General features: G+C 37.2%; 1 protein-coding gene across 53 annotated transcripts in view; it reads right to left on the minus strand.

Annotated features, from left to right (window-relative positions):
* Positions 1 to 24,742, minus strand: part of plekha5 (pleckstrin homology domain containing A5) — a 200,552-nt gene that overhangs the window by 92,734 nt on the left and 83,076 nt on the right. For 20 of the 53 annotated variants that reach the window (NM_001443122.1, NM_001443117.1, NM_001443120.1 and 17 more), the window contains exon 1: positions 24,359 to 24,546. The exons of the other annotated variants lie outside the window; for them this stretch is intronic. The gene's annotated coding sequence lies outside the window, so the exon portion shown is untranslated. Of the gene's footprint in view, positions 1 to 24,358; positions 24,547 to 24,742 lie in introns of those variants that run through there. 53 annotated transcript variants of the gene reach the window in all.

The following is a 24,742-nucleotide window of genomic DNA, read 5'->3' on the forward strand; positions in this document are numbered from 1 at the left end:
TGGACTGAAGCTGCTGATATTCATTTACACTGAGGAAGGGCAGAGGGTTGCCGAAGAACTACCGAGAGATTTTCAGCTGCTGTCTGGGCTTTGACTGACGAACTACACCTCCCTTTCTTCATGTGTTCAATACTTTTTCCCTGCATCATTTAATTTTTTTAAGCAAAACTTCATGTGTAAACTAATTAGATTTGTTTTTTGCATATATGGATTTCTTTGGTTGTTTCCAACATCTAGGGAAAATTCCATGTCAACCTTAAAAAATGTGTTTTCTGAGAAAAATAGTGTTGTTCAATACTTATTTTCCCCGCTGTAACTCAATTTACTTGTGAATAAAGACTTTTTAACTAGCTTGCAAGCACTGTGGGTTGATAATATGCTTGCATATTTAAAAAAAGGAGGTGTTGGTTACTTTACTAGTTACATCAAAAAGTAATCTAATTACATAACTCAATTTAATTGAGAAAACAAGGCTCATTTCACTACTTTTCAAGTTCCCTGGACTGATAAAAAGATGTTGGTTACTTTACTACTTTCTTGAAAAAGTAATTGGACTACATAACCCATGTTGCTTATAATCCATGAAGGATAGTTCGCTACTTTTCAAATGCTTTGGACTACCAATTTGCTTGCATATTAATGAAAATAGTGTTGGATACTTATCAAGTTACTTGAAAAAGTAATCCGATTACATAACTCATGTTCCTTGTAACGCATTTCCACCAATGACACAGGACAGGACAGAAGTGAATCACACACACACTGAAGAGCCTCTGGGAATGACGTGTGTGATGGAGGTCATTTGTTCACAGTGAACAGCTCTTGTCTCTCCAAGCGCACATCTGTGTTCATCTGCTGTAACTAAAGCTCGCCTGCAGCACGTATAAGTGTGACACACTTGCATGTGACATGGACTTTCCCTGCAAAAGCAACACAGGACTTCGGTGGAAAAAAAAAAAAACCTGTGTATGTTCTCCAAGCTGACATTGACAAGTTCTACAAAAGCGCCGTTGCTCATGAATATTAATCTCTTGTTTACATAACTTACTGACTGACTGGCAGACGTTATGCGCTAATCATCTGGTGAATTAAACAATCTGACAAAATCGGGTGCTCATGAATATTTAATAAGTTAATTGACTGCATGCTCCCGGAAGGCGACCAGACAACATCTGCACAGCCCAAGTAACATTTCATTCATCTTACCTTTTTATTTATGTGTTTTCCCACATGGATGTCTTGTTCTTGCATCGCCAACAATGGCGTGCTATTCAAAGCTGAACTATTGTTAAAAGATGAATATGTTTCTTGCTCTAGCTTTGCCAAATCTACAGCAGCATGCCAAAATAAATAAAATATTACGCAAGTTGTGAATGAAACTTCGCAGTTTGAAGCAAATGTCACAAGATAAATAAAGACTACTGAAAATAAAGGCGTAGAGGAAAAAAGTATGATTAGTGTTGTTTGATTCCCCAAAAATGACTGCTCTGGTAATTAATTCATTTAGATTATTAGCAAGATTATCATATTTCAAATCAAATCACCTTTATTGTCACATCAGCAGCAGCACGTGTGCTATGATGAGTGAAAAGCTTAGGTGCTGACTCCAGAAATACAACAACTTACAACAGCATGATCCCAAAAAAACAGGACAATGTAAAATTGGCAATGTTGACAGCGATATGTGCAATGAATAGGTGCACACATAGTTGTAGGCAGCATTGTTTTAAGTATGGATTGGTTAAAGTGCAGTGCATGCAACATATTGATGGTGAATTAAGCATGAATGTTTGCATAATTTAAGCCGCTTTAGGGATGCAACATCCAGATATAACGATTGATCATTCATACATTCATTTGCTTTTCGGCTTAGTCAATTTATTTAACCGCCGACTTATCCAGCATGTGTTTTTTGGGAAACACCCATACACTCATTCGCATTGCATTCACACACTTCCACTATGGCCAATTTAGTTTATTCAATTCACCCAAACCAGTTTCATTAAACACTTATATCCATTATATTATGATTTTGATGACCTAAAGACTTTAGGAATAGATGGATAATACATGTAGATTGAAATTCATACATTTTATTTTCGGATAACTTCATTTATTAATCTGGGGTAGCCATGGCGGAATGAACCACCAACTTATACGGCATGTGTTTTATGCAGCGGATGCCATTCCAGCCACAACCCAGCACTGGCAAACACCCATACACTCTTGCATTCACACACTTACGCTATGGCCAGTTTAGCTTATTCAATTCACCTATACTGCACGGTTTTGGACTGTGGGGGAAACCGGACTATTGATCAGGAGTATGCATTTTCTTATAGTGTAAATGTAAGTGTAAATGAGTCCACCCTCTTTTGAAAATGAACATTTTGATCCATTTCTCATATAGAAACAATACATTTTAGTTTGTTTACAGTTTTATTAAACCAGTTTGGCTTATTCAATTCACCTATACTACATGTCGTTGGGCTGTGGGGGAAGCTGGACTTGATTACGAGCATGCATATTCACGTAAATATAAGTGTGAATGAGTTCACCCTCTTTTAAAAATGAATACTTGGATCAAATTTTCATATATAGACAATATAGACAGTATATTTTGGTGTGTTTAGAGGTTTATTAAAACACTTACATCTATTAAAGCATGATTTTGGTAACCTAAAGACTTTAGGAATAGAAGGATGATACATTTAGAGTGAAATTATGTATTGCAAAAAAATTACTACAAAATGTACTAACTAAATGTACTATTTAAATATTTGTACTATTTTGGCACCACTTCAGAATAATGGTCTATTAGTTAATGTATTTACTAACATGATCTAAGCATGAATAATTTTGTAAAGTGTTTACTAACCATAGTTCAACATTTACGAATGCATTAATAAAGTCAAAGTTGTGCCTGGTAACATTAGTTAATGCACATGAGTTAATATGAATTAACATTAACTTAAATAACATGAACTAACATTAACAAAGATGAATAAATACCACAATAAATGTGTTACTAATATTTCGTTCATGTTAGTAAATACATTAAGGGCGCAATCAGATTAGCTACAGTTGCCTTGAACCGTGGCAAAGCACGATTGTCCCCCATCCCCTCTTTTACCTACCGGAACTGAGCATGCTTACATCATAGATGATGCGACTGTTCAGTTTAACAGACAGAGGCGCTCTCGCTCAGCACAGTGGACATTGCTTTACACTTTACCAAACAGATTAGTCAGTTTTTGCACTCATAAATATAAAGTCCTCGTGCTGCAGGTATTAGGAGGTTTCCTGAAGGTGCAGCTGTCGTGCAGTGAGGGGTTTGCGTTCATTGAAAATTAAGAATGAGTAACAAATCCATATGAAACAGTCCCTTAAAAGTGACATCGTGTCTTCAGTTTCGGGCTCAGCTGCGCTTTGCACTCATACAACAAGCATATTGCGCCTGAGCCCAAGTAAACCAGCACACCTGTTCCAACCGGGCCAGAGCCGGCCATCTGAACCACACCTGAGCCCGATTCAGAGCACTCACACTTGTCAAACAAATCAGGAAACGCACCTGGGCATGGTTCGGGTAGCATGGTCTAACTAATTGACCATTATTTTAAAGTGTTACCACTATTTGTTACCATTTTTGCATTAATTTTTTGTCCTTGTGTGTTTTACAGACTGAAGCCTGAGGGTTTACCGCGTCTGATCTGGTATCAGTTTGAGTCCGGCTGCTGTTGTTTTTCTGCCTCTGCTTTTAAAAACGCTGCTGGTTTGAAGAGCGGGATGAAATATTAATGTGTACGGTTGTTTGGGCCGATGAGACAATGTGAATGTTGTTATCATCATCATCAGCAGCAGCAGCAGAGGTGGTGTTATTCTGAGAGAGATTGTGTGAAAGAGAACCATTAATTATTAAAAACAAGTGGAGATGCTGAACTTTACCACGGTACTTTGCTTTTCTTCACAGCTCTGATATTAACTGTGTGAATAAACAGATTCGTTTTCTAGTTGAAAACAAAAATGACTGGTTCTCTCTGACGTCGCTAGTATACATATACGTATCATAGGTGTGTTTAATGTAAAGTGGACGCTGGACAACAGGGAGTGCGCATCCAAACGCAGGGTTTATAAGCAGGATGGTCAGGCAAGCAACAGTCAACACAAGAGCAATCAGATGTAAACAGGCAATCCAGAATCTTAGCCAAAGTAACAGTCGAGTGGTCAAAAGGCAGGCAGCAGATAGGGATAAACAATAAAACAAGGATGGATTCAAACATGCCAAGACAAGGCAAAGAAAAACGCATTATAATATTTCACTATACAATAGCACAAGACTCAGCAACAATGTATGTGTTTGAGCTGTTTTTAAGTCCATGTAATCAGTTTGTAACGATCCTCCGGCTTTGTGTATGCAATCAGTCATAATCAGGAACCGGTTGTGTGTGTGTGGTGCATGTCTTAATATGTAGTATGTTCCATAGTATGTTCAACAACCAAATTCAGATGCATTATGCAGATGTAGAAGGTAAATACAGTGTGTGCATGAACCATTTTAACCATCCAAAAACGCTCTGTATGACATCATCGAGGTGAATCATTGCAATCTATACGAACTGATTAATATTTAATCAGAAAAGAGGTGATATTTGCAGATATTAGCTGTGTTTATTGAGCCGTTTTGTCCTTCAAGGCTGGCGGTGTTTATTTTGGGCTTGCGAGAGTAATGTCAGATGCGTGTTTGCCGAGGTAAACAGTGTGATATTTAGCATGTCGCAGAGGAAGAGGAGGACGGACAGGTGAAGAGTGGGCTGTAATGTCAGACGAGTCGAGCAAACAGTGTAAGCGGAGGGATATGAGTATTTCTGCATCACGCTGACCCGGGAGGTCAAGGAGATGGCGGAGAACAGGACTCGACACCCACACAACGCGGACATGTCAGAAACAGTGAATGTCAAAGGTGTGGACGGCTCTGGCCTTTCCAGGTGGACAGAGTCAGCAGCTGAGGCCATTTAGAAAGGGGAATATTAAATAATTTATTATTAAAAATAAAAAAGCATGAAAAGCTGTTTCCCGGGGCGTCACAAGGGTAGCACAATCATCTTACAGCAAGAGGGTTGCTGGTTCGAGTCTCAGCTGGATCAGTTGGCATTTCTGTGTGGAGTTTGCATGTTTTCTCCGTGTTGGCGTGGGTTTCCTTCAGGTGCTCTGGTTTCCCCCACAGTCCAAAAACGTGGTACAGGTGAATTGAATAAGCTAAATTGACCGTAGTGTATGTGTGTGAATGGGTGTTTCCCAGTCATGGGTTGCAGCTGGAAGCTGCATAAACCATTTGCTGGATAAGTTGGCGGTTCATTCTGCTGTGGTGACCCCAGATTAAGAAAGATACTGAGCCGAAAATAAAATGAATGAATGAATGAATGAGCTGCTTTCCGCAATGCAGAATGACAACTTTTTTAAACTCCTTCAGATCACTTGCTTTACACTTTGTTAAACAGGTTTAAAACAGATGAGAATGATGATTTTCATTGTTTTAAGAAGTTTTATCACTTTGTTTTGGGCCTGAAAAAAGTCATTTTAGGGCCTGAAAAACTTTAAGTAGTCAAGTTGGTCTAGTTTTGATGGTTTGGGGTAGTTTTTCTAGAAGGTTGTTGGTTTTTAAAAGAGAAAATAAATTGTAAAAACTAATTCCTAAAGTTGTAAATTAAACATAGTGCTTGCATAAATTAATAAACCCCCAAGAGACCTCTGTTTTACATTATTATTGTCTATAAGATGCATCACATTAATATATTTGTGTATGCACATTAGATTAGATAGTTCCATAGCCAAAACTGGAGCTAATCTAACAAAATAAAATGAAGATCACAGTATAAAATTAAATACACCCACACTTATATGTTAGGGGGGAAATATCCCCCAAAAAATCAAGAGAAACAAAGATAATAGTGCATAGTACACATTTTTTGTTGAAATTAGTACTTAATAAAAAAAAATACATTTGTTAAATATGAAATGTAATTTTTTGACTAATTTTGACCAATTTATTTATATATAATATCGTTACATATATATCGGTATATACAGTATATACTATATATATATATATATATATGTATAAAGTCAGTTTTATTACTGTCAGCTGTCTAAGATGAGAGTGTTTTGCAGAAAAAGTTAAGCATCATTTCAGTCCTGCAATCCTTTTGGTTTCTGCTGGAAATTGTGAGGAAATGAATGGATATTACATTACATGCCACGCTCCTGTAAACCCTGTTATTTTTCCCCTTCGGTCGGGCTGAAGCTGTCGAGACGTCGGCTTTGCTGGAGACAGTGGTTTGGCAGAGTTTAATATTGAAACCAGCGAAAGTTGAAAAGTCATACGCACAGATCTGTTTTTATATTTTCCTACTGCGCTTCTATTACACTGTATCCTAAAGTATTAAAGCACCAGCGGCTGCAGGACAGGCATCTGACCACATTTAAAGACAATTCTTAGGCCTTAATTATGCCTCTTTTGTAATTGCCGTAATACAGTATACATTAACAAATAAATATATTTGAATACAATGCTGAATTCAAGCTTATCATTTATAGCACATCCTATAAGAATTCCCCATTAGAAGTAACATAATACAGCCAAAATTTGCATATATTATTATATAATATATTATTAATATACTTATATTAATATTATTTTTACAACTACTACTACCAGTAGTATGATGAGAACTACTAATACTACGCTACCGATGACTACTACATCTACTATTACTACTACAACTACTACTATGTCGCCACCGCCGAAGACTACTACTACTACTACAACTACTACGCTGCCGCCACTGCTGACTACTACAACTCCTATTACTACTACAACTACTACTACGAAGCCACCACCGATAACTACTACTACTATTACTACGACAACTACTACTATGATGCTGCCGCCGATGACTACTACAACTACTACTATTACTACTACAACTACGCCGCCGCCACCGATGACTCTTACTACTACTACTAATAATAATAACAATAATAATTTGTAATTTCATCACATAACTATATTGCAATTGTATATATGTGTATTAAACTATTACCTAAAACCTAGCAATCCTGCCAGCTGTAAACATTTTGAAAGATTTCTACGATTTTAGTGCAATATTTTCATGTTAAAACAATGGTAAACGACCATTTCATATCTCATAGCATGCAGCGCTCCGGTTGTGCTGGCGTTGTGTGCAGCGGCTGATGTGTGTGTCCCGCTGTGATCTGTGTGTCCTGCAGTGATGTGTATGTGTGTGTGGGAGGATGGTCTCCTTCACTGCCTCTTCTCTCCTCTACACCCACGCCAAACCCTCATCTCATCTCCAAATACCCAACGCTACATTACATTCAGCTCATGTTCACTAGCTTTACCACTCTCTGAATATCTCAACAATCAATGGAGGATTCAGCACATGCTTAGTACATATACACAATACTTTCCACAACTGAAACCTAAGACTTCGGGCATGCTCACACTAGGTACAGATGCCCTGAACAGTCCCGAAGTGCGCTCGACTCCCCCTCGGCCTGCACTCACACTGCATTTCATCTTCCAAGTCAGAGCATGCTTACATCATTGATGATGCAACTGTTCAGTTTAACAGAAGAGAGGTGCTCTTCTGATTATTTGATTGCTTCTGTCTGTCTCTCGTTTTGACCTTTGCCTGTTCTCTTAGTAAACTGCATTTGGATCTTCACGTGTGCTGCAACCCGACTCAATACAAAATGAAACTAACAAGTTACTTAAAACTTACTAAAATAAAATAAAAATTTGCAGGAATAAACAATCATTTTCAAAATTATTAAGCACTCGTCTTGTGCTGGACCAGTAAAATAAAATAAATCACATTTTTGACCATGCAGAACTACAATGCAGCATTGATTCAAAAGAATCAGTTCACATGAGTCACTTGTCCATGAATCGGACAATGTGACTCGTGATGAACGTAAACATGATCAATTATTGCCAAAAACCCACACACTTGTTCACATTTGCAACTATTTTAGGAACATACACACAGCTCAGATTAATTCATGATAAAAAAAAATGTGTCAAAACGTTACTAAAATATAATTACGGTGTATTTTAATCAATTACTATCATCAACACAAACTAACCCTGAACAGGAATGTTAAAATAAATGCATCCCTCAGTCACAGATTCATTCTCCGAGCAAAACTAATGATCAATTAGCACCGGAAACGTAAAACACGGTTACGACTCGACCGTAATTATGCTTTTGTGTCAACTTTTTTCCACCGTCGGACCACATTCACACTTGATAATTAAAACCCGACGAACTCCTCCAGTTCAGGGTGTCAATCACCGTCTTTTTGATTGCTCGCTAATGGACTTCATTTGCATGTTGTGAGCAGGACGAATATTTAAATAATGAATTAGCCACCAAATATGTCATTTCCTCTCAGACATCTGTAAGCAACAGACTCCAATCACATGTCTATAAATATATATTAGTCTGAGAGCACAAAAGGTTTGACGAATGGTTTCAGCATGACTGGTCACATCCATTATGATTATTTTGAGAGCACATTTCCACAGGGAAAAGCGCAATAACCATTTAGTTAGGTAACAGTCTTTGAACAGTCTGGAAATTCACTTACTACTGTGCTAGCTTTGGCTGTTAAAATAACTGGAGGGTTTCTACACAAACTTTATATGAGCGCTTCGCCTGCTGTGCAAGTTCTCTCTTTTTTTTTTTTTTTTGGACGGACTGCTTTAGAGGTCTTATGAACTACTCATATATCCTAAAACTCACCACGCATAGAAAGTCATAAATGTTGTATATCTCTTAGTGACTTAGTGAAAGGCCTGGATTTTCCAAGTAACTTTGCTATATCTAATAAGTTTAAAAGTGACCTATTATTCCTCTTTTTACAAGATGTAAAATAAGTCTCTGATGTTCCTAGAGTGCGCAAATGAAGTTTCAGCTTAAAATACCACAAAAATAATGCTTTAAAACGTTGATCCTAATTGTGGTGTTTTGGTGACTGTCGCTTTTAATTCAAATGAGATTGTGCTTATTTCAGAAGAGGGCGGAGCTACAAATGCCTGTGTGTCAGCATAGTGGCAGTTTCAAAAACAAGACTAATGTTATCTGTGTGAAAAAATGAAAAGGTGAACAGCAGTGTGCACTGAAAAATATAGATTTGTTGCAAAATTGTTGCACACAATTTATATGGGCTGAATTTAAACAAATCGAATATATTTAGCCATATTCAGCTTGATTTGTTTGTTTAAATTCAGCCCAAATTAACTGTTTTCAACCAAATACCTTAAAACAATTTAGTAAATTCAATGAATAATTTTTTTTTGTCAGGATACTTAATTAAAATGAGCGGAATCAACACAATTCTTGTTTTTTGGGGGGCACAGTTTAATTATTTTATGCTTAATCTGCTTAAATTTTCAATAATAATCAAGTTAAATTAATTGATTTGTGTTGGGACAACAAGAAGGGATTGTTTGAAAACCAGCATATATGTTTTTTATACAGTGCATTGATGTTTCTCTATCAGGATGTAAAAAAAATAAAAAAAACAACTATGATCTTTGGTAGGTATTAAAATGTTTAAAATAAAACCTCAGATCAACAACATCACGTAACATTTAAAACCTGGAGCTGCCGGAAATCTTATTTTCAAACACCGTGTGTAAAGAAAACAGTTCAATAATGTCTGTTTAGGCTGTATTTAGTAATATGTTGTATGTACACAGTTGTTTTTTTACACAACCTCCCCCCCATACCACATTTTAGCAGTAGTGAAATAAAGTCCTCATTTTCTGGATAAGCTCCTTTGTCCATCAAAAATGTTACGTTCATATAATTATTAATCACCTCTTTCTAAATGTTCTACCTCTAAAAGTGAGACAGAACATTTAGAAAGTGTTTGGAACCCCCATTCTGGAATTCCATCACTGTATATTCTAACAAATTAAACGTCTTCCTAATTTCAAATAAAAATGATGTCATTTACAACATTTTTAAACAATACGGCAGATGGTGGGAATAACAATTAACTTTTTTTAAACTGATTAAGTTTTGAAAATCAGGGTTTTTTTAACAAAATATTGAATTTTTAACCTTTCCTAAAGTGGAATTATCATTATTGCTTTGTCTAAAATTAATATAAATATGTCTGAAAATATAGCATCCACAACAAGCTCTAAATGACACTATTTTTAATTCAAAATGGGAACAAAAGTTCAGATTTTTTGTCACTGAATCTCTTTGAACAGTCAATGATGCAGAGATTTAAAATGTTTACCTGCAGTGCTTTGCAATGAAGTTTAAAGAAAATGATGATCTCCAGCGCTCCACACTTCATCTTCTCGGTTATGTGGTGACATTTAAATGTACATAAATCTGCATAAAACTAGATGCTCTCGCTGGATGAATCTTGACGATTTCTTGGCTTTAAGCTATTGTTTTTTGTTTGTTTTTTTGAGTGATTAATGCCGTGATTTATTTCTTAAAAACAGACACTTGTATGAGGATGAACATTAGGCACTGCTTGAAAACAGCTGCAGTTTGGTCAGATCATCATCATCAGTTGTTTAGCATTCGCATTTAAACAAGAGTATGGGGGGTGCAAACTTTTTCACATGACTGCACACTTAAAATAAGTACTAAATAAGATAATAAAATAAGTAATATACATAGAAATATTACTGTATACTGCCTAAACTGACATTAATGGATTGTTTCCATTACACACAAGTGTTTTAAAACCCGATATCCGACAGCTCCAGGTCACTCTGGGACTAAACTCTTGATTAGATAGACCTAGAAAGGATTATTATGAAATACTAATAAAAAAAACTCTACCGAGGCACTTTTCCCTTCTCATTTTAAATATCTAGGCCACATTAGTGGCTATGTGTGTGTGTTTGAGGACACTGGAGTCATGTGTTAGATTGTGTTATTGACAGTTCCTCCTCTATTACCCCAGCAGTAACTCATGAGCATTGACTCTGAAAGACCTCGCTTGCAGGGTCGGAAAAGGCCCAGGATGTGAAAGAATGAGGCCGCGCGGTGTGATGGACTTTCAGAGCTCATCTGCACAGTGTGATTGTGTTCTGCTGACTGCCATGAGTGTGACATTGTGCTGCGCGCTGCGAAAGGTTTTCGCGTGTCGTGAGACTATCAGGGAAAACATTACTGTCTACTGTTGACCGTTGCATGATTGCTCTCTTCTTTTAGCCAAAAGAACCCAGATAATTGTTGTGCAATAAGATACAGCCTTACTAAAGAATGAGAGACACGTCTGGGCTGTGCTTCTACATGAATTACTTCAGAGAAAAAAAATAGCCAGAAAGAAGAAATATTTGGATTTGAGCCAAATGTTATCATCATTGTCCCATAACAAGTAATGCTGTAGTAAAGTTACGGTTGAATGTGTGTGCCTGTGTTGTTTTGATTGTGCGCCCTCTCTCTCTCTCGATCACGCTCTGTCAATTCTCAAAGGATGGCCCATTCAATTTTCCCATTGGACCATGGAGGTGTCAATCAAAGTTAATCTCTGTGACATCACCACCTTCGCTGCCAATCAGGAACGAAGCTCACAGTTTAAAGGGACGCGAGCATGGACGTTTACTCTCTTGCTTTTTGCCTCGCTTGCTTTTCTGCTCTGTGTTTTTTTCCCTTGTTGTGTTGATTTTATGTTGAATAGACTTTATAGTTTGATTTTGCTCTTAGTAGTCGTACGCTATTACCGTTGTGTATAAAGGTCACGATCCCTGAGTTTCAGAATTCCCTTGGGAATCGGGGAGTATAGATGTCAAGTGAGCTACATCTCGCAACACTCAGAAAACTCCACTGTCTATACCAGTGTTGTAAAGCAACAAATTACAAATACTTAAGTGACTGTAACTGAGTAGTTTTTCTCATATACTAATTTACTAAGTAGTTTTAAAAACATGTACTTGTACTTTCCCTTGAGTGCATTTTTAGTGCTGTTTCAGTACTTTTACTCCACTTTTTCCTTCAACCTGCAGTCACTATTTTTTCTTGTCTATGGGGATTGGAAAAATCAGTCCTGTGACTCCAATTAAATCACACATAGAAGGTAAATGGCATCATAATGAACTACCTCAAGACATGAGCGATTTATGTGCAGCAAACTGTTTGGAAGCATTAAAAGTGTCCAAGAAAATCTTTACACGCAATGACCCAGAGACTGTTTAGAAGCATGTCACCGATGAGAAGATGACGGATGTTTAGTGTATGATGACTGAAATGGCCTTAAACACCCAGCAGGCACAAGATATCAACATAACGTCAGATTGAAGTTGTACCCCAACATCATGGGGACGTTGCATTTTGTTTTAAAATGAAGATCGGGTTTACATCAGAACTCAACGTCAGGCTGACGTCAATGTCCAACCTAAAATCAATCAAATATCAACGTCTAATGAGGTTACTACTTGATGTTGTGTGGATGTTACCATTAAGACGTCTATCAGATGGTGATTTAGATTGTCATATCTGACTTATAAATATCAGTTTTTGACATTACTATGATGTTGGCTTGACGTTGGATTTAGGTCAATTTCTAACACATCCTAAATCAACCCTAGTTGACCAAGTATCAATGTCATTTGACGTCATTATTGGAGATAAAACAACATCCTTAGACAATGGCTAGACATTGACATCACAACCTAAACCGAACCTAATATTAGTGTCTTATGATGTTGTGTGCCTGTTGGGCAATAACTAAATGTAGAATGTTAAACAGATCCACAAATTACATGTAAATGTAATGTAATAGTGTGTGAGTGCGTATGGGTGTTTCCAAATACTTGGTTGTGGCTGGAAGGGCATCCACTGTGTAAAGCATACACTGGAATAGTTGGCAGTTCATTCTATTGTGGTGATTTCTGATAAATAAGAGATTAAGCAAAAGGAAAGTGAATGAATGAATGAATGAATGAATGAATGAATGAATGAATGGCATCCAAATATGCATAGCTTGAAACACATAGAAATATGACTGGTTTGTGCTGCATTTCTATGGAGATCCCAGTGTAGCTGCCATTACGGTCCATTGATTTTTGCCCATCAGCCTCTGCATAGGTCACATGACTGAAACTATCAATTGTGCGCTGGTACACAAAGCTGTCATACACACATTAAGATCTGTTTCTGTATCAAAGAAGTGTTATTATGTAAGTCATTCTTGCAGCATCATAAACCGTCAGCATGACACGTCCATTAAGACAAAGCAGAAATACATGCACAATCTGCAGGATAGCACTCGGGTTCTGTCGCTCGAGGGTCTGGAGTGTGTAATCGTAAGCTGATTGGCTGCGGCTCTGCTGGATTCAGTCATGGAGGGTCGACTGCGTGGATTTTCTGCTTTACAGATTTGGATGGGATTAGATGAATGAATGCTCGGAGAGCTGCAAGGTACATAAATCCTAATTGGACAAAGAAGTGGAGCATTTGGTGTTATAATGACTCGGAGTTCAATGCACACGCTTGAGGTATACATTTAAAAGATTATTGTTGATGCTTGTTTAAGCTACTTACTTAAAATGAGCTGAATAAACACAAGGCTTGAGTTTTCAGTGGGATAATCTGTTCAATTCATTCTAATTTGTAAAAACAATTAACTTATATTAATCGATTTGTGTTCAGACAACATCAGGAATTGTGTAAAACCCAGTATTTTATTATTTATTTATCATTTTTATTTATTTATTTATTTACTTATTTATTTATAGTTTTTATTCATTTATTTATTTATTTATTTATTTATTATTTTTATTTATTTATTTATTTATTTACAGTTGTTATTCATTTATTTATTGATTTATTTATCGATTGATTCATTTTTAATTCATTTATTTATTCATTCATATATTTATTATATTTATTTATAAATTATTTGTTTATTTATTCATTCATTCATTTTTTAAATTCATTTATTTATTCATATTTTAATTCATTTAATTATTTATTAATGTATTTATTTTTAATATATATTTTTTATTCATTCATTTTTAATTCATTTATTTATTCATTCATTCATCCATTAATTCATTTATTTATTTAATATATTAATTTTATTTATTTATTTTTGCAGTGTACACGTGAATCATTTAATCCTGAATGAATCAGTTGTGTAAATGATTCAATGACTCGACTATAGAAGTTATGAATCTTGAATGAATAATTTGGCAAAATCAAATCAGCTAGTGAATGACTATCAATTGTTTTATGTTCAATCCACTCTAATTTGTAATAACAACTAAATTAACTGATTTGTGTTGAGACAACATGAAGGAATTGAGTCAAAGCCAGCATTTTTTTGTCTGTTTTTTTGCTGTGGAATCATTTGGTCTTGAATGATTGAGTCGAGTAAATGATTCAGTGGCTCATTTATAGAAGTTATGTGTCTTGATCATGAATGAATTATCAAAAACAAATCAGCAAGTGAATCCCTCCATGTAGGACAGTTTGATTACAAGTAGAGTCTGTGTGCTTCTTCTCCCAAATTACTAGAAAATCACAAACAGAAGCTGGTGGTTTAATTAGTGTTGAAAAAACATGTCTTAATCCTGATCTCTGGAGCGGTCAGACAGTTGTCGGCCACGGGGTTGATGGATTCTTTCAGGCTTGATTTTCAATGCCGGACGTGTCTGAAGCATAAGTGCCTGCACTTTAGCATGGATTTTCTTTTTTAGATGGATAGACGTAGTTTATAATCCCCTCAGGGTGAATTCGGCTGTGAAAACAGTGTAAATTGCTCATAAAACACCACCATGCATCTACACGGTGCAATCTAATAAAGTGTAAAGTGGGGAATAAAGATTTAATATGCAGTAATGATGATATTTTAACATGATTTGCACAAGATGTGTTCCTGGATGAGCAAACTTGATATATAAATTGGGATAGATTTTTTTAAAATGTGATATAACCTACATTGGTGCTCAAAATTAGTTAACTTATTCAACACATAATTAATCTAAAATGAATAAATATCTAGTGTATTATTGTGATGTTTAAATTTACTACTTTAAAATGAATACCTTTGTGTGTTAGTGTTGATTTTACTTTGTCTGCTGGTTTGCACCATTAAGTCTTCAAAAGTGAGTCATCTGAATTGGTGATACACGTCAATGGATTTGTTTAACAACACTGAATCATTCAGGAATGGCGCAAGTTGTTGTTTGAGTGACTCATTTGAATAATTCACTGCATTGAAATGTTCGACAAAACTGATTCATTCATGACTGAGAGTCATTATCACTTGTTCAATAGTTGATTTATTTTCAGATGAAGTGATTCATTCAGAGACAAAACAAATGATGCATATTAAATCACGCACCATACATCAGTTCTACACTCAAATCAAGATTTTGTGCAGCTTATTCGACTTATTTAAAATAAGCTGAAACATCACAATTCTTGAGACTTTTTTTGGGACAACTTAATTTTTTTCATGTTCAATCCACTTAAATTTGTAAAAACACTTAGCTTAAATTATTTGATTTGTGTTGGGACAACATAAAAGAATTTTGTCAAACCCAGCATTTTATAGTGTGCTTTCACACCTCACTAATTTAGATTGGTTGTTTTGTTGCAGTTTGTTTGTGCAAGTGTGAATGTAGCAATTGTACTCGAGTGTGCACCAAAAGCGGACCACAAAAAGTGTTTCATTTGTGGCGAGAACATGATCCGAACTAAAACAGACCCAACCATAAAAAGTACTTGTAGTACTTGCAGCGCTTTACCAACAATTTAAACAGAGAGAGAGGGGAAAACATTACCTGTTGGATCTTTGGTAATATTTCCGGCAGATGACCATGTCGCAGTTTAGCTAAATTAATTCACGCCTCCTACTGAAGTGACTTGCAGTGCGCCTTCGCTTTTTGCAAAGCATTAAAACATTGTTTTCCAGACGTAGCCGCGCTTCATTCTCGAAATGTAGTTTGTATACAAACTATATAGTATACTATGACCAGGGATACAATCAGCTAGCGCAGTGTTCAATTGAGTCATTGTATAGAGTTCCATTAGCTTTTTCCTGCACGTGAATTCTGACCAATCAAAAAGTAGTTTAGGAAATACGTTCAATAACATCTGGCCAATGAGTGATGTTGGTTTTGTCAGATGACTGCATTTTGGTTCTTTTCAACTGGTTCGGACCTAAGCAATCAGTGTGGTGTGAAAACGACCCAAAGACGGCAGAAAATGCTACAATGTATCTTTTGTTGCCCTTGGTCCAGACCAAATGAACCGAACCACAGATGTGAAAGCACCATTAGGCCCCATCTCAATTCTACCCCTTAGCCCTTCCCCTCGTTTTGTGCAAGCCCGTGAAAGGGTAGTGGGGTCCCAATTCTCTTTAGCTTCAAGGCGTAGGGCTAAGGGGAAGGGGTATACACCCCTTCAAACGAAAATTTTTCAGGACCACTCTCAAAACCAAGGGGTAGGAAAAATTTCCCAGAATACACTAGCTCCAGCTGCACCCAGAAGTAAGAAGATCCACTAATTACTGTTTTTTTGTCATTATCACAAATTTTTACAATAAACAAACACATGTTATATTCATAACCGCACTCGTGTTTTACCGTCATGCTTTAAAAAAAAATAAACAAACGATAAAATAAAAAACGATAAATTTCGCGATCTATAATCCCTGATAATAACTCCTGTACAGCAGTCCCACAACATTCTGACACTCAATGACACTTGAATACCCTGTCAGAAAAGTCTAGAAGCTGGAAATGGGCTTTTTACAGTGTCTGCTATAATGTTAATGTTGTTTTTGGTGTGTTTACACTGATGAATATGGCCACTGTGTAAATGCACAGTACAGTTACGATCTTACTGCCATATTAAATTGTTTTGGTAACATAATACACGGCTTCAGTGATTTCCTGAAGATAAATACCAAAAAATAACACAACTGGAATCACTACAGTAGTCGCCATCATCTGAACTCATATGAAGCAAGACATCGCGAGGACATATGATGACGTGTGCAGGTGCTTTAGTGCTGTCCCAATTCTTAGGAGTACATTTTTAAGCCCTTCCCCTTAACCCTCGGTAGCAGGGGCTAAGGGGAAGGGGTAGGGGTACAAAAATAGAATTGGGATTGGGCCTTAGTGTACTTGCACTGTAAAAAATGCAATCGATTTGTGTTGGGACAACATAAAGGAAGTTAACGTTTACAAATTTAAGTCGATTGAACATAAAATATTTAAGTTGTCCTCATTTTATCAAACTCATTTTACACAAGTAATTTGAACAAACAGCAAACGTCATTTTTAAAGTGTGTCTAAGCAATCATTTTCAACAGAGATTAAACACAGGGAAATCACCAGCTTCTGTTTGTGCTTTCCTAGTAATTTGGGAAAAGAAGGGCAGGAAAATCCAAAGGGTTTTCGTGGAGGGAATGAGCTGATGATACGACAGAGGCCGGAGAGATTAGAGAGACAGATTGGTGAAGGGCGTCTCGCCAGAGCTGCTGATAAGATGCCTCAACTAGTTGCGAGATGAAAGGCGTCGAGATGGAAAAGCCTCGCAAAGTGGGGACAAGACGGAGATCAAGCCTGCGAAACCAATCTCTACATTGCCGACTACCTGTGATGTGCACCAAGTGACACTGATACCCAACGGCGTAAAAAAGGGGTGACAAAATAAGTGCATGTTCTCTGTCAGACTTTCATCAATCACGGCTTAGAAGGAATTATGAATTATTGATGCATCACATTGATCCTGTTGCATTACCGAATTTGTCAGCATGACACCAATTACCGAGCCCTTGCAAAAAGAAACATGTCAGCCTGGTTTAAGTGGTGATGTAGAATTTATAAATAGAGAAAAATATACATGCTCACAATATTGTTTACACAAGTAGGGCATGCTCCTGTATGAGCATCTTGATATCAATGTTCGCCTAAGAACTGAATCTTTAAAAATACTGATAATTCAATATAAATTTAGTGGAATTAAAGCTACATACCTGCATTAGTAGTGGTGAGTTGAATCTTTGTACTAGTAGGCCTCCATGAGTGAATTATCTGAATCATCAAGTCATTTGATTTGTTAAGCAACACTGAATCATTCAGGAATGGATCTGACTCTTTATGAGTGAGTCTTTTGAATCAGTTGCTGTACAATACTAATTCATTTGCAAGATAAACAAAGTATCATCAGTGAATGGCTCATTTAATTGAATCATTCAGTTCCAGTTCAATCCAATGACAAAACAAAGTGATTGTTATTGAGTCATTTGAATCATATTGCTCAAGCTTTTAGTTCAACAACACTGAATCATTCAGAAATGGAACAACTGACTCTTTATGAGTGAGTCTATTGAATCAGTTACTCAAGTGAATTGCTGTACAATACTTATTAATTTGCAAATTAAACAAGTTACTATCAGTGAACAGCTGATTTGAATCATTCAGTTAGTTTTTAGGATTTGTCCTTAATAAAATTTATTTATTCAACGATAAAAATTAACTGTTATTGAGTCATTTAAATCATATTGCTCAAGCAGTTAGTTCAACAACACAGGTTCATTTAGGATTGGAATAATTGATTCTTTATGATTGAGTCTTTTGAATCGGTTACGCAAGTGAATTGCTACACAATACTAATTCATTTGCAAGTTACTATCAGTAAATGACTCATTTGAATCATTCAGTTAGTTTTTAGCATTTTTTCCTTGATTAATTGATAGATAATGATTCATTCAACAACAAAACAAAGTGACAGTTATTGAGTCATTTGACTCAACATTCAAGCGGTTGGTTCAACAACATGGTTCATTCAGTTGGTTGGTTCATTGTGAGTGAATCTTTTGTATCAATTACTCAAATGATGTGCTGTAAAACACTAAGCCATTGTCTATCTCCATGTCTGTTTGGTTTAAGCGACATGTAGCATTTATAAAAGGAGAAAATGAACGTAACGTGACGTTTATGCAAAAAACAGTAGGTTTTCTCCCTCGATGAAGCTCTATTATTGCACCAGCAGGCAATAAAAACAATTCACTATAATAAGCTATTATATAAAAGGCCATCTAGATTTGTATCAGTGTGCATTTCATGAAGCTTGGCATTGTAATATCCTCACTGCTGAAAAAAAAAAGATCCTCAGCGCAAGCCATATTAATAACACGGTCGGCCAATATTAGCAATTACGCCTTGATGGATGAGTGTGTTATTGTAGGAGGCGACTGGGACCAGCAGAAGCTGAAATCAAAAAGACTTCAAGTATGGAAAGCCCACAGAAAACAGTCCCACTCTTCATGTAAATCCAAGCGCCATCTCCCTCAATGACTCAATTAGCGGGCACGGTTTTAAACGATGTGATGCTACTGTTTCAATGCCTTTGTTGTCAGTGAGGGAAACGCTGTTCTGCCTCGAGCCCTGGGGAAATATCTGAACTCTGCATGAGTTTCGTCTCTGCGCTTTTATCGCTGATAAAGGTAAAAGAAACAAAGCCAGATTTCAGCCGAGAATTGCGCAGTTGTGTAAGGGCTCACCTTGCCTGGCTGCCGACCTCCCTCGACATCCCACTGAGGCTTTCAGACATCTGACAGGGGTGCGAATGGCTACATAACACCACTAATGCGCTAAAACCTTCTGACAGAGTGGAGAATGTGGATGGAGTAAGCTGAGAAATGAAAGACAGTGAGGGGAGCTTTGAAATGTCCATGTTATGCTGAGTCTGGAGTCCCTCTGGATCACGGCAGGGAGGCCGGTGGATGTTTCAGGGTATTTAAAGACAGTTTAAACACTTGGAAAAGGCACCTACTGGAAGCTTAAACTCAATGAAAGAGCTTGCTTTTATATTTGCATGATGGGACTGGAACTTATGAGGTCGAATTCATTGAAAGTGCTTGCTTTTATTGCATGATGGGACTAGAATTCAATTCATCTTTATTTCTATAGCGCTTTTACAATGTAGATTGTGTCAAAGCAGCTTAACATAGAAGATTATAGTAAACTGAAACCGCGTCAGTCCAGTTTCTAGAGTTTAGGTTTAGTTCAGAACTTCGCATTGGAAGTCAAATTCGATAGCAATTACAATCTTTTTTTTTAATAAACCATCATCCAACTTGTACTCGGTGCACAAATAAACAACATTTTGATTTGTATTGTATGTAATGTAGTAGCACTGCTGCATGTTAAAGTACCATAAGTATGAATCTAAATAAATAAGTAAATAAAAAAGTAAATACGCAATGGAATTAAATAAAAATAAACTCAGAACAGCAGCTTTGGATGGGATCAAATACGAAAAAAGAAAAAATTAAAGCAGACAAATGCAGAGGGGTTATCACAAAGGGTTATTAGTGAACTGATTCAAATGACTCACTTTGCTTCATTCCCAAGGGAATCGGTGCTATTACGAACTGCTTACGTAACATGATTTAAAGGACTCAACAGCCTTCACACAGTTTTGTCCTAGTTTTTGCCCTTCCAGTCGCAACCCAGTACTGGGAAACCCCCATACACACTCATTCAGCATTTAATAAAAAGTGTTTTATTGAATTATTTAAACAATGAAGACTATGTAGTGCTATTTTAACATTTAATTTTATATGAGTTATTGCCAAAAAGAGCTATTTAAATATCTGGTATTTTGCATTGATGAGGTAAAATCTTGGTTATGGCTATGACATCTCTACGTTATGGCTGTGACAGATGTGAAATTTGCACTTGTGTGACTTTGGTGAATCAAATATAAATGTTCGAAAACACTGACAGAGACCTTGAGTATTTTTGCACCATTATAAAGTTCAAGGCTACACAAAATGAATTTTTTTTTTCATGGAAGAGTTGACATTTGCATGGGATTGCTATATTTCTGGCCCGCTTTCCATCAAACTTTTGCAAGCAGAAAGCAAACAGCAGTTTAGTGCGAGCCTCCAGAGAGACAGAATGAGCTCAGCGTCTCCACCACACCTGTGTGGATCTGACAAGGCGTCTCATTATCCGCTTCTGCTTCTGTCTCCACACCGCTTGCAGGAGATGGACAGCGGCACGCGTTAATCACTTTACAAAGGAGTGGGCTGCTTCCAGAGCAATTTAGCATGACTACCGCTGACTAACACACTGCTCGTTATTTCCTTCTCAATAGGTTCTTTTGTTGTTCTTTTGTGCTAGATGTTGTAATTAGAGAGATTTACAGAACCAGGCAAATTGAAGCTAGTGTTAAAAACAGAGAAAGACCCTCTCTGGATATCTAATGTGTGCTGGAAATCAAGGTTATTGCTCAGTTTACAATAAGGTTTCATTAGTTCATGTGTTTACTAACAGTATTTTTACAGCATTTATTAATCTTAGAAGGGCGGCACGGTGGCTCAGTGGATAGCACTGTCACCTCACTGCAAGAAGGTCACTAGTTCGAGTTCAGGCTGGGTCAGTTGGCTTCTGTGTGTCCAAATACATGCTGGGCGTTATGTATGAGTGTGTGTGTGTGTGAATGCACTAGTGTATGGGTGTTTCCCAGTAATAGGTTGTGGCTGGAAGGGTATCCAATGCGTAAAACATATAGAATAGAAGTGGCTTATTCCGCTGTGGCATACCCTGATAAATAAAGGACTAAGGTATAGGATAAGGCGATGTTTCCTCAGGGAGAAGCCAGTGGAATATGGAGCGTTTGGACTGGTTCCTGATAGATGTTACATAAGGATAAACTGCAAACCTCATGTCCCTGCGACTTTAAGTACATGTTTACATGCTTGTATGAAGATGCAGTCATGCATGCCGACGCTTCAGTGTGCACTTTTCACAAAGTCCCTGTGCATTTGTGTTTTAGTGTACAGCTTAACACTTCCGCAGTGAGTCACTGGTGAAAGGCAGAATAGGTCTCTATACAGTCAAGAATCAAGGACCCTGAAGGGCTGTACAAACTCTGAAGGCGGAGGCATGCTGGGAAATGTTTTTAGTGAAATGCACACACGGCAATCGGTCAGAATAAAACACTAAGTTTTGGTAGCCGCACAGAATAAATAATATATTGACTAGCATGCAAAATGTTTTTTTTTCTCTTTTAGATATTAATAAATGACATTACACACAAGTTGTTTACAACTGACTAATGAATCCATAAAGAGGAATGGATGGATGGACATCTAGATGAATGAAGCTGGAATGAAAGAAGATTGATGGATGGATGGATGGATGGATGGATGGATGGATGGATGGATGGATGGATGGATTGGTAGATAAATGAATGACATAATAAAAGGGATGGGAATGCAATGGATGGATTTATGGATGGATGGATGAATGAAGCCGGAATGAAAGAAGAATTACGGCTGGATGGATGGATGGATGGAAAGGTTGAATGGATGGGTAGATGAATAAATGACATAGCAAAGGGATGGGAATGCGATGGATGGATGTATTGATGGTATTACAGGAGAATAAAGGATGGATGGATGGATGTATAGATGGATGAAGCTTCAATGAAAAACGAATGACAGATGGATGGATGGATGGATGGATGGATTGACGGATGGACCAAAAAAATGTTGAATGGATGGGTAGATGAATGAATGACACAGCAAAGATATGAGAATGCAATGGATGGATGGATGGATAGAGGATGGACGGATGGATGGATGGATAGATGGATGGATGGATGGAGGGAGGGTTGGATGGATGGATGGTATGACAGAAGAATAAAGGATGAATGGATGTATGGATGAATGAAGCTGAAATGAAAGAAGAATTATAGATGGATGGATGGATGGATGGATGGATGGATGGATGGATGGATGGATGGATGGATGGATGGATGGATGGATGGATGGATGGATGGATGAATGGACGGAAGGATGGATGGGTGGTCGGATGGATGGAAGATGGACAGAAGGATGGATGAAATTAGAAAATAATAATGGATGGATATATGGATGATGAAGCTGAAATGAAAAGAATTACAGATGGATGAATGGAAGTGTAAAAACAGAAAAATAACACATGGATGGATGGATGAAACAGCAGACAGATGTAACAATAAAGAGATGGATGGAGACAATGACACAACTACAGATGAATGAAATGATAGAATAGATGGACAGATGGAACAACAGATCAATATACAGAATCATGGCTGGATGAAGACAGAATGAGGGATGGTACTGTTGGATAGATAAACAAAAATTACAGAGGAAATTATAAGATGTAATGATGATGTAACAACAGAGTGGATGGATTGATGGATGGATGGATGGATGGATGGATGGACTGAAAGAACTAAAAAAAGATAGCAATGAACTGGCACATGGCACAAATGAAAACAATAAAAATAGAAGGATGATTGGATGATGAACAGAAGAGGAAACAGATAGAGATGAATGGATAGATGAAAAATAAAACAATGATAAGATCATAGATTATAGATTAAAGGATGATGAGTAGATCCAACAGACAACACAGTGATGATGATGATGATGATGATGATGGATGGATTGATGCATGGATGGATGGATGGATGGATGGATTGACTCATGAAACATATAACATTAAATAATGATGAATGGATTAATGAAAAATGGCAACAATGGATGAATGGAATGCAAGGAACAAATGATAAATTAACAGAATGATGGATAGATGGACGGTCACATTCTGGGAAAATATGCAGTCTTTCTCGTAGTTACATTAGACCACCCCTACATTCTTTGCATAATTTGCATACTGTATACAGCACATGCATAACGCCTACTGGAGAAACCACAGTACTGCAGAACGGAGGTCTCCTGATTTGAAAGCAGATGGATCTTTACTCTAGATGGTTTCTGCATGCAGGAGTCGAGTGGAATTTCAAGAGCATTTCAGGCAGAACTTTGAATCTAAAAACCTCCTCTGCACATGTCTATGCAAGCAATCAGTGAAGCCTGTGAACGTTCTCCATCAATCCATCAGACATGAAAACACGTCAGTCTCTCTGCCCTCCTCAGAGTCTCAATAATAGGATAATTCATATCAACAATTCAAATTGTGCAGGTGGAAAATAGCAGTTTTTGTTAAAGCCTGGCACAAAACATATTTTCCTTTAGGGTCAATGTATAGCTGCGCATGTACCTGTCAAATAAATACATAAATAAATTCAAAACAGTCACCAAAAATCATTATACTCTTTCCATACTCTTTCCAATAGCCCAGCTAGACAGAAAAACACAGTTGTTGTATGTCCGAGTCAAAATACAGTATGTAATGTTTACAACAGCATCACATGCACACACGATACTGAACAGACATACAGGTGAAAACAAGCAGAGTTGATTTATATGCATACACACTTACCGCAGGTGAAAGCTTCAAGATTTAATCCAGGAGCGATCGGAGCGACTTACACAACCGCTAGAGAGTGTGTGTGTCTGTGTGTGTGTGAGCGAGAGAGAGACTGTATGTATGTCTAAACTGCCTTCACTGGATCTCTTCCATGACAAACCGCCAACAGTTCTGTTCCCTGACGTCTCTCCATGAGCAGTGACAGCAGAGAGAGAGAGAGAGTGAGGGAGAGAAAGAGAGAGAGAGAGAAAGAGAGAGGGAGAGAGATGCTGTTTTCATACAGCTGCTGCAGCCGCTGATCTCTCTCTTTCTCTGGCTCTTACTGAGCATGCTCAGAACACTAGATACTATTACACCAGGAACCAGTGTTTCTCAGATATGACCTAAAAAATCCGA

Source organism: Danio rerio, chromosome 4 (genome assembly GCF_052040795.2).
Source record: "Danio rerio strain M-AB ecotype USA chromosome 4, GRCz13ab, whole genome shotgun sequence".
NCBI classification, from domain to species: Eukaryota; Metazoa; Chordata; class Actinopteri; order Cypriniformes; family Danionidae; genus Danio; species Danio rerio.